We start from the raw sequence: 9,131 nt of genomic DNA, 5'->3' as shown, positions 1-9,131 counted from the left end.
TCCCTGCTCAGTGGGAAGCCTGCTTCTCCCTCTCCCACTCCCCCTGCCTGTGTTCCCTCTCTCACTGTGTCTCTCTCTGTCAAATAAATAAATAAAATCTTTAAAAATAAATAAATAAATATATATATTGCATGAATTACTAAGATTTGACACAGAGACATAAAGTGAGCCAATGCTGTTGGAAAAATGGCACTGATGATCTTGCTTAATGCAGGGTTCCACAGTCTTATAATTTGTAAAAAAAAAAATTTCTGGGAAATCAATAAAGTGAGGTGTGATAAAACAAGATATATCCTATTTATATACCTAAAACTAACAATGTATATTAACTATACTGGAATTAAAATTAAAAACTTAATAAATAACAAGATCTATCTGCATGTCCATAAAAAGACTTGTACAAGAATATTTTTAGCAAGTATATTTATAATAGCTGAAAACTATAAACATACAATTGTCTAATGGTTGAATGTTTACCATTTATGAGTATTTAAGTTGTAGTAGATCCACATAGTGAAATACTATACCAATAATATATATATCTACTGTCACATATAAAACCATATGGTTAAAGCTCCAAAATATTATGTTGATAGAAGTAAGAAACAGAAGAGTATATGAGTACATTCTGTGTGATTTATTTTATATGAAGTGTAAAAACAGATAAAATTATAGTATGGTGGTGGAAATCAGAACACTGGCTTCCTGAAAGGAACAGGAATTGTTAGAAGCACTAAGGAAATACCTGACATGGTAGAAATGTTCTTCTGGGTTTTGATTTTGATATTGTTTATATCAGTTTATATATTTGTCGAAATTTATAAAATTGGCTCTTGCCATAAGTGGCCTGACATATTCTCTGAAAATGGTTTGCTCTTCAGTTGACCCAGAAAACCCTACAAAATCATGCAAATCAAGAGGCTCAAATCTTCATATTCACTTTATGGACACACTTGAACCTGCCCACGGGTCACCTGGGTGGATCAGACTGTTGAGTGTCTGCCTTCAGCTCAGGTCATGATCCCAGGGTCTCGAGACTGAGCCCCATGTCAGGCTCCCTGCTCAGTGGAGAGTCTGCGTCTCTCTCTCTCCCTCTGCACCTCCCCTTGCTTGTTCTCTCTCTCTCCCTCTCTCTGTCAAATAAATAAATAAAAATCTAAAAAAAAAAGAAAAGAAAAGAAACTGCCCAGGCCATCAAGGGTATGCATATCTGAAAAGCCGCCAAGTATCTGAAAGACATCACTTTGCAGAAGCAATGTGTACCATTCAGTTGCTACAATGGTAGAGTTGATAGGTGTGCCCAGGCCAAACCATGGGGCTGGACACAGGGTCGATAGCCCAGGAAGAGTGCTGAATTTTTATTGCACATGCTTGAAAATGCAGAGAATAATGCTGAACTTAAGGGTTTAGATGTAGATTCTCTAGTCATGGAGCACGTCCAGGTGAACAAAGCCCCCAAGATGCGGCATAGAATTTACAGGGCTCCTGGTCTGATTAACCCATACAGGAGCTCTCCCTGCCACACTGAGATGATCCTGACTGAAAAAGAGCAGACTGTTCCTAAACCAGAAGACGAGGTTGCACGGAAGAAAAAGATATCCCAGAAGAAACTGAAGAACAAAAACTTATGGCCCAGGAGTAAATTCTGCATAAAATAAACACAGAAACAACAAACAACAACAAAACCTTATCAAATTCTACACTTAAGATCTGTGCTTTAATCTATATCTAGATTTTACCTTAAAATAAATAACTATATACACACATATTCATACACATACACACAAACACACTTCGCAAACCAGCAGTTAGAGAAATCTAAGTGAATTATTTTCACATTTTGGTCAAAACCCCTCCATTTCCCCTCCCGGAAGTCACTCACTCTGTCCTGCAAGGTCATATTTGCCACTTTGTTCTTTGTGAAACTCACCATTTATGATTCCCTTTTAAGGTCATTATAATGTCTTTCCTCTGGCTGGGCTGTTCTTCCCCAGTGTCTACGACCAACACCTTCACCAGCTTGAGATCTTTGTTTCTATTTCAGCTTCACAATTGGTAAGTGTCCCACTACACTAAGTAGTCTCCCCTCCCTACCTTCCCTCCTTATTTATCTTACTTTACTTCCTTTTTTTTTTTTTTTTTGCATGGCATTTCTCAGCTTCTAACATGCAATATAATTATATTGATCCTACTTTTATTGCTTACTTTTTTTGTGGTTATAGCACGACTTAGATACATCAAATGGACAAAAAATTAGTATAATTTGCAGTATGTTAAGATAAATTGCCTTTGAATGGAAGCTTCCTTTCCAGTACTTTGAGGTCTACAAGATATACCTAGAAAATGTATACCTAGAAAATATTACTGTGGAAAACGCTTAAATCAAATGGGGGGAGGGCCTCCCTCTTTTTGATTAATTGCTGTAACACTGTCCTTTCAGGTGGCTGAGGGAGTTTTATATTTTCTTTAGACATCATTAGGCGCTGGGGCTCTTGCAGGACAACTTTGATGCTCTATGAATTCTGCCATTTTGCTAGCATGATATGGCTCTTGAATCCACCACTCCAGTAGAACTATTAACTCCATTCATAATAATTTCTGTTACAAATCTTACAAAGGGGGTGCTTCTGGGTATTTAAGTCCACATTCTATTTTAAGGCTGTATATTTGTTTTTCATAAATTGTTCTTGGAGGCCTAATCATCATCCCAGTCCATCTCGTGTCATGTCTTCATCATCTTCTAGATCTCAGTTAACTGTGCCATCTCCTACTCCTGATTGATCCTACTTCTATTGCTTACTTACTTTTTGTTTCCCCTGCTTCCACTAGTTTGCAAGCCTTTGTTTTTATCAATCCTTTTTACTGGTGGATCACTCAAAATCTTTGTGGAATTAAATAAAAAGCAACAGTTTCTTTTTGTTCAAAAAATATATGGAATTAAATAAGAAATGACAGTTTCCTTTCATCTCAGATCTTTCTGATAAAATCAGACATTGTTAAATTTCAAGGTAGATAAAGGACCCAGAATTTTCTAAAAATTTACTAGCATAAGCTCCTTCTCTTATTGTCCATCCTTTCCTGCCTTCTTCCCTTCCTCCCTCCCTTCCTTCCTTCCTTCCTTCTTTCCTTCCTTCCTTTCCTTCTTCCTTTTGTCCTTTTATCTTTCCTCCTTCCTGACTTCCTTCCCTCTTTCTTCCCCTCACTTCTTTTCTTTCTTTTCTATTCACTGTAAAATTTGCTGGAAATGGGATCCTCCTAAAAAAGTGGACGTTTTAATACCTTCCTAATAATGAATTGCAGGAGGAACTAATGAATAACAGAAGAAAAAGTCTCTCTCTTTTTTTTTTAACACTATTCACACATGCTTTCCTGAAAGAGTTGCTTCTTTGAAACTTCTCTTCATAACAGGGATAGAATATTATTATTAAATAAATTTTTAGTAAGTGCAATTTTATATTGAATAAATAACATACCAAAAAAAGTTTCCAATGGTTATTGTCCAAGTAATTTTCCCTCTCTTCATTCCTCACAGAAGTTCACTGAATCTGCTTTCAACACTAAAATACAAAGTTTGTAATTGAGCTAGGCAAGTAATAAACTTTTAAGTTATGTTTGAAGATTGGAAACATTTCATAATTCAGAAAAGACATACGCTATTAAAATTCAAAAACTAGAAAATCCATACGGATGGAATGCTTTCTTCACTAATTTATGCCAGATTAATGAAGTATGAATTTTCATAGCCTCTGAAAAGATCAAAGATGAAAGAAAAAAGCAGAAGGAATTCTGAGGTGACTCCCACCAAAAAGCTAACTGGAGAGGTAACTTTATGATATTTGTCAGTTGTCAAATTTATTCAAGTAAAACAGAACTTGATTTATATATAGTATAAATTGAATGATTTATACTAAGGTGACTTGATGCTAGAATGTTAACCAAATGTTAACCAAATAGTCAAAGAAAAGAAATGAAAGTTATGAGTAAATGTTAAAACAAAATACAAAATAAATAGTAAATGATATGAAAATATATCTAAATGGCAAAATAAAATTAATGCAGAGAAGTAAAAGGAAAATGAACTTTGTAATCTCTGATTTGTGCGTGTATCTATATTTAATATTATTATATTTTTATATTATTATACATAATATATATTAAATATTTGTTATATGTATTATATATTAAAATTTATATTACTATATATCATATAATATAGTCTATGTATATGTATATCATCATATTATTGTAAGAGAAAAATCATTTTAGAAAATAATTCGAATTGTAGAACACAATAACTTATTAAATGTCCAAGCCATTTTTAACCTGGAAAGGAAGTCATAGACTATAAACTTGTCCAACACTCTAATTTGTTCAGAAGCCTTAGGAAATGAAATAAGGGCTGTCAATAATTGAATTATGCTCTAAATATTCTATTCTTTTTGTACACAAAAGTCTAAGAGCCTTGAGCTTTATGTAATGTGCTTTTAGTATTAGAGCTATAAACAAAGGTTATAGTCATTGAATGATAAGCACTTAAATTATTCAGCTCCTGGAAATAAAGAAGCACCCATTTCAATTTCTGTATAAAGATAGAAATATATCTTTTAAAATTATCTCTTCACATTGTTTCACTAAATAGCTCATATTTACTATTTTATTTAAATTATGTACACATTGTATTAATATCTCAAGGTCCTTTGACTCTTACTACATAGTGCACCAATATTAAAGTAAATTATCAAACAAAGAGCAGTGCTCAAGAACTCAGGTTCTCCGGGACAATGTAATACTCTTACTGGTGGAAGAATCTGCATTGCATGAATGACGATCTCTGTCCTTGGATTCCCCACAAAAAGATTTACATGAGGATTCACCCTTGAATAAAGACAGCCAGAAGGAAAGGAGCAAACACAAAGCAATTTATTAAAGTGAAAGTACATTCTCAAGGTGGGAAAGCAGGCAGGTTCTGGGAGGTGGAACCAGCCCTAGGTTGTTTTGGGATTGGATATTTTTTGCCTCTCTCTGGGCTGGGAAGAGCGTGAGGTACCCTGAGGTGGTCTCTAATGGAAGCTGCTTCTAATCCTTTGGGAATCTCCTCCCACAGGTTGAGAAGGGGAGTTTTTGATCCTGCAAGGGACCCTGAACCATCATGGCAGTCTTTCTCCATGGTGAGGGGAGTTTACCTGCAATGCAAATGCATTATAATGAGTCTAGGGTTTACCCTGGAGCAGAGGTACAAGAGGAGAGTGCTTGTTCCTACCTATGGCCCTTGATCTGTCAGCCCCAAGGTCTTGGAAGCCATAAGGTCAGGATGTTGTGCCCCTGGGGCTTTTAATTTGAGACTTATCACCATCCTTGCTTCCAACTCACATCTCTGTCAATCCCCCTCAAGGACTTGGGACTCTGCCTCCATGTGCTCCTTGCATGTGCCCCTTCCACTGCTCCTGTCTAGCTTTTACCTGACAATATATGCATATTGCTTCTTGCAATCTGATCCCTTTAAAGTAATTTTAAAGAAAAGCAATATTAACAATTTTCTTAACACGCTAAAATGTCTGTGCTGAATTAACCCTCCCCTCGTTGCACTAATGTTAATTTGGTTCAGAATATCCTTCTTTATGAATGTAAATAGCTTCATTTAAAATCTATAACCTTGTAAGGCTAGAATTTTAATTAGAGAACAAAACTGTTGCCCCATAGTCTTTAAAGTGAACTCTTGCTTTGATTGTAAGTCAGGAATAAAAGTAGCTATAAAATTATGTCCTTACTTGTGTAACAACAATAATCAGTCAAATTGATTCAAACTGCCTGCTTTGTACTGAGCTGTGAACCTGGGTCAACAAGATCTTAATGAGAAAAAGGATGTGTTAACTTGCTTCAAATGGCCAATAGTTTCAGTTTCAACAAACTGAAAACCTATTAAATTATAATTATTTTAAAGTTTCCGTATGTTTAACCATAACACATTCAATTTACCAATATTTATGCTTGGCTTAGTCTAAACCATAGGTAGCAACATATCAATGATTAAAATGAACAAGTCTTATTAACATCATTTTATTAAGAATGTCTTTCCTGAAGACCTGTTGTCAAATGTTTTATATTGCTTATATTGCTTTGATTTGTATTTTAACTTTTTGCATGATTTTGTTGCTTTCTGTGAAGGAGTTTTTGAGTTGTTTTGCCAACATCATTTGATGAGTAGTTAATGACTAGATCGTGACGATAAATGTCTTTGTGAATTTGTTGCTACCATTTTTACAGGTTAATTGCTACCTCACCTCTTAAAGCAGTTTATTTTATTTTTCCCATCTAACTTTCATTCTTGTTAGCAACATTTTCTACCACCCAGAAAGTGAGTTTTACTGTAATCTTAAAGAAAAAAATAATTGCCAGTATAGCTGAAAGATCAAGTTGGATTAACAAACAATTGTTTGTGCTAAAGTAAATTTGATCCCCAAATATGATACTATATTTCAGAGACACAATCAAAATAAAGCATGTCTTAACATGCATTGTTAAAGTCAGAATTTTATTTATGGGGAAAATTTTATCACATACATTTGTTTTTCTTTTTCTTTTTCTAATGTGTCAACTTATGTTTATCACAGACCAGGATAGTTACAAATATTATTTCAGATAGGAATTGTCATGGAAGATACAGAAATAAACCTCAGGTTAAATAAACAAAAGGGGAGTTTATTGGAATCACATCACTGAGGGAATCACAAAATCAACAAAAGATCAGAGGACAAGAATCAGAAAATTCTTACAAACCAAGAGCTCATTGAAAAGCTGGGCCTAAGGGGCGCCTGGGTGGCTCAGTCGTTAAGCATCTGCCTTCAGCTCAGGTCATGATCCTGGGGTCCTGGGATCCAGCCCCACATCGAGCCCTGCATCAAGCCCCTCATTGAGCCCTGCATCGGGCTCTCTGCTCTGAGGGTAGCCTGCTTCTCCCTCTCCCACTCCCCCTGCTTGTGTTCCCTCTCTTGCTGTCTCTCTCTGTGTCAAATAAATAAATAAAATCTTAAAAAAAAAAAAGGAAAGCTGGGCCTAAGAATGCCCAAAAGACTTTCCTGAAGAGTTTCAGCCTGCTTTGCTGCCACCACTGATATTCTGTGGTTTTTATTGGTGTGTCTAGACCATTCACATTTAATGTGGTTACTGATACGATTATGTCATCTATTATCATAATATCTATTTTGCTTGTAACTATTTTCAATTCATTGCACTGTTATTTCATCTCTCTTTTTCTCTGCCTTCTTTGGTTTAAAGTTAAGTTTTTATATGCTTTTACATGACTCCATTTCCCTCTTCTCTTAAAATATCAATTGCGCTTCCTTTAAAAGTTTGCACTATGTATTTTTAACTAACCCACTCTCAAATAACCCCATTCTGTCTCACCAGTAACACAGTTGTCTTCAGAGTGCTCCCTATGCTTCCCTCCCATCCCTTATAACATCGCTGTTACTCATTTCACCTATGCAAAGCTGTTATCCACCCAATGTATCATTACTAATATTACTTTAATAAGTTATCTATTAGATCAATTAACAATAAGAAAAACAGATTTTCTTTACTTTCATTTATTTCTTCTCTAACATTCTTTCTTTCATTGTCTTTCAGATGTGAGTTTCTGACCATCCTAGTCTGCCTGAGCTGCTATAACAAAATACCATACACTGGGTGATTTAAACAACAGAAAGGTATTTTTCACATCTTCCAGAAGCTAGGAAGTCAAAGATTAAGGTGCCAGTAGTTCAGATTCTGGTAGATGGTCCATTTCCTGGTTTGTGGATAACCACCTTGTTCCTGTGTGTTCACATGGCCTTTCTTTGATATGTACTAATGGAGAGAAATATCTCACATGTCTTCTCCTTATTACAAGGGCACTAATGCCATCTTGAAGGAACTACACTTATGATGATATCTAAACCTAATTACCTACCAAAGTCCCCAATTCCATATACTATAAGATTGGGGATTAGGGCTTCACATATGAATTTGGAGGGAACACGAATATTCATCCCATAATACTTACCTTTATCATTCTTTTCTCCCTGATGTACTTCTTTTAACATTCATTTCAGGTCAGGTCTACTGGTAATAAATTCCTTCAGTTTATTTGTCCTGCAACATCTTTATTTCTCTACCACCTCTGAAGGAAAATTCTGATGGATATAGAATTCTAAACTTTTCCCTTTCAACACCTTAAATATTTCACTCCACCCTCCTGCATGGTTTCTGATAAAAAGTCTGATGCAATTCTTATTTTTGTTCCTCTACAGGCAAGATGTTTTGTTTTTGTTGTTTTTATTTTTTTCCCTTTGAATTCTTTCAATATTAACCCTCTGTTTTTAGTTTTCTGCAGTTTGAATATGATATTCCTACATGTAGATTCTTTGATGTTTATCCTGCTTAGTAATCACTGAGTTTCCTGCATCTGTAAATGGTTTCTGCCATAGTTACCCGAAGGGCCAATAGGAAAAAAAAAAAAAAGATATGGCAGTGATTAGAATTATCTATTAGATACCTCATAGACATTGGGTAAATAAGTAAATATTAACCATGATATTTCTTCCATCTAAATAACCATCTGTCTTGGTAATGTTATGAAAAGAGACTAGTCACTATACCTGAAGATAAAAAGTTAGATTGTATAAAGCTGTTGAAGGTACTTTATTATTTTTCTTCTGCAAATATGTAAGTTCAGTCTTACATATAAGAAATTCTGTAAAATAGTTATAAACAAGATTACCATAGTGCCCCTGAAGGTGACATGCATTTCTAGACCTTTTTCATAGTACAAGTCATCTTGAAAAGCAAGTATAGACAAGATTCCTGCAGCTTAAATTTTAGGACTTGAAAGTTACTTAAAACTTGCTAATTTGGCTGAAGCAGAAATATTTTTGTGACAGATAAAGATAGGAAAATTAATTATTTTCATTGTCTTAGCTTCCAATAATATATGACAACACCAGAGAAAGTTCTGGTAAGAGGTCACTCTTTCCTTGTCCAGGAAAATGCTATTATTAATTTAGCTATCACAGAATGTACAAATTAATTTAAAGTGTCATCGCCAGAAACTCCTATACACCTTAATTGCTCCTGTATTATTTATAAACTACACT

The 9,131-nt window shown here is 34.9% G+C and overlaps 2 pseudogenes; one reads left to right on the top strand and one right to left on the bottom strand.

Annotated features, from left to right (window-relative positions):
* Positions 1 to 865: 865 nt before the first annotated feature.
* On the top strand, positions 866 to 1,658 carry LOC112825800 (large ribosomal subunit protein uL22 pseudogene; annotated as a pseudogene).
* Positions 1,659 to 2,413: 755 nt separating this feature from the next.
* On the bottom strand, positions 2,414 to 5,167 carry LOC112825799 (ubiquitin-conjugating enzyme E2 variant 1 pseudogene; annotated as a pseudogene).
* Positions 5,168 to 9,131: the final 3,964 nt, after the last annotated feature.

The sequence above is a fragment of the Callorhinus ursinus genome, unplaced genomic scaffold (assembly GCF_003265705.2).
Source record: "Callorhinus ursinus isolate GAN/ISIS: 27379988/994484 unplaced genomic scaffold, GSC_fseal_2.0 scaffold4, whole genome shotgun sequence".
Classification (NCBI taxonomy): domain Eukaryota; kingdom Metazoa; phylum Chordata; class Mammalia; order Carnivora; family Otariidae; genus Callorhinus; species Callorhinus ursinus.
The sequence above is the reverse complement of the archived record's forward strand: the minus strand, read 5'-3'. Positions and strand labels throughout refer to the sequence as shown.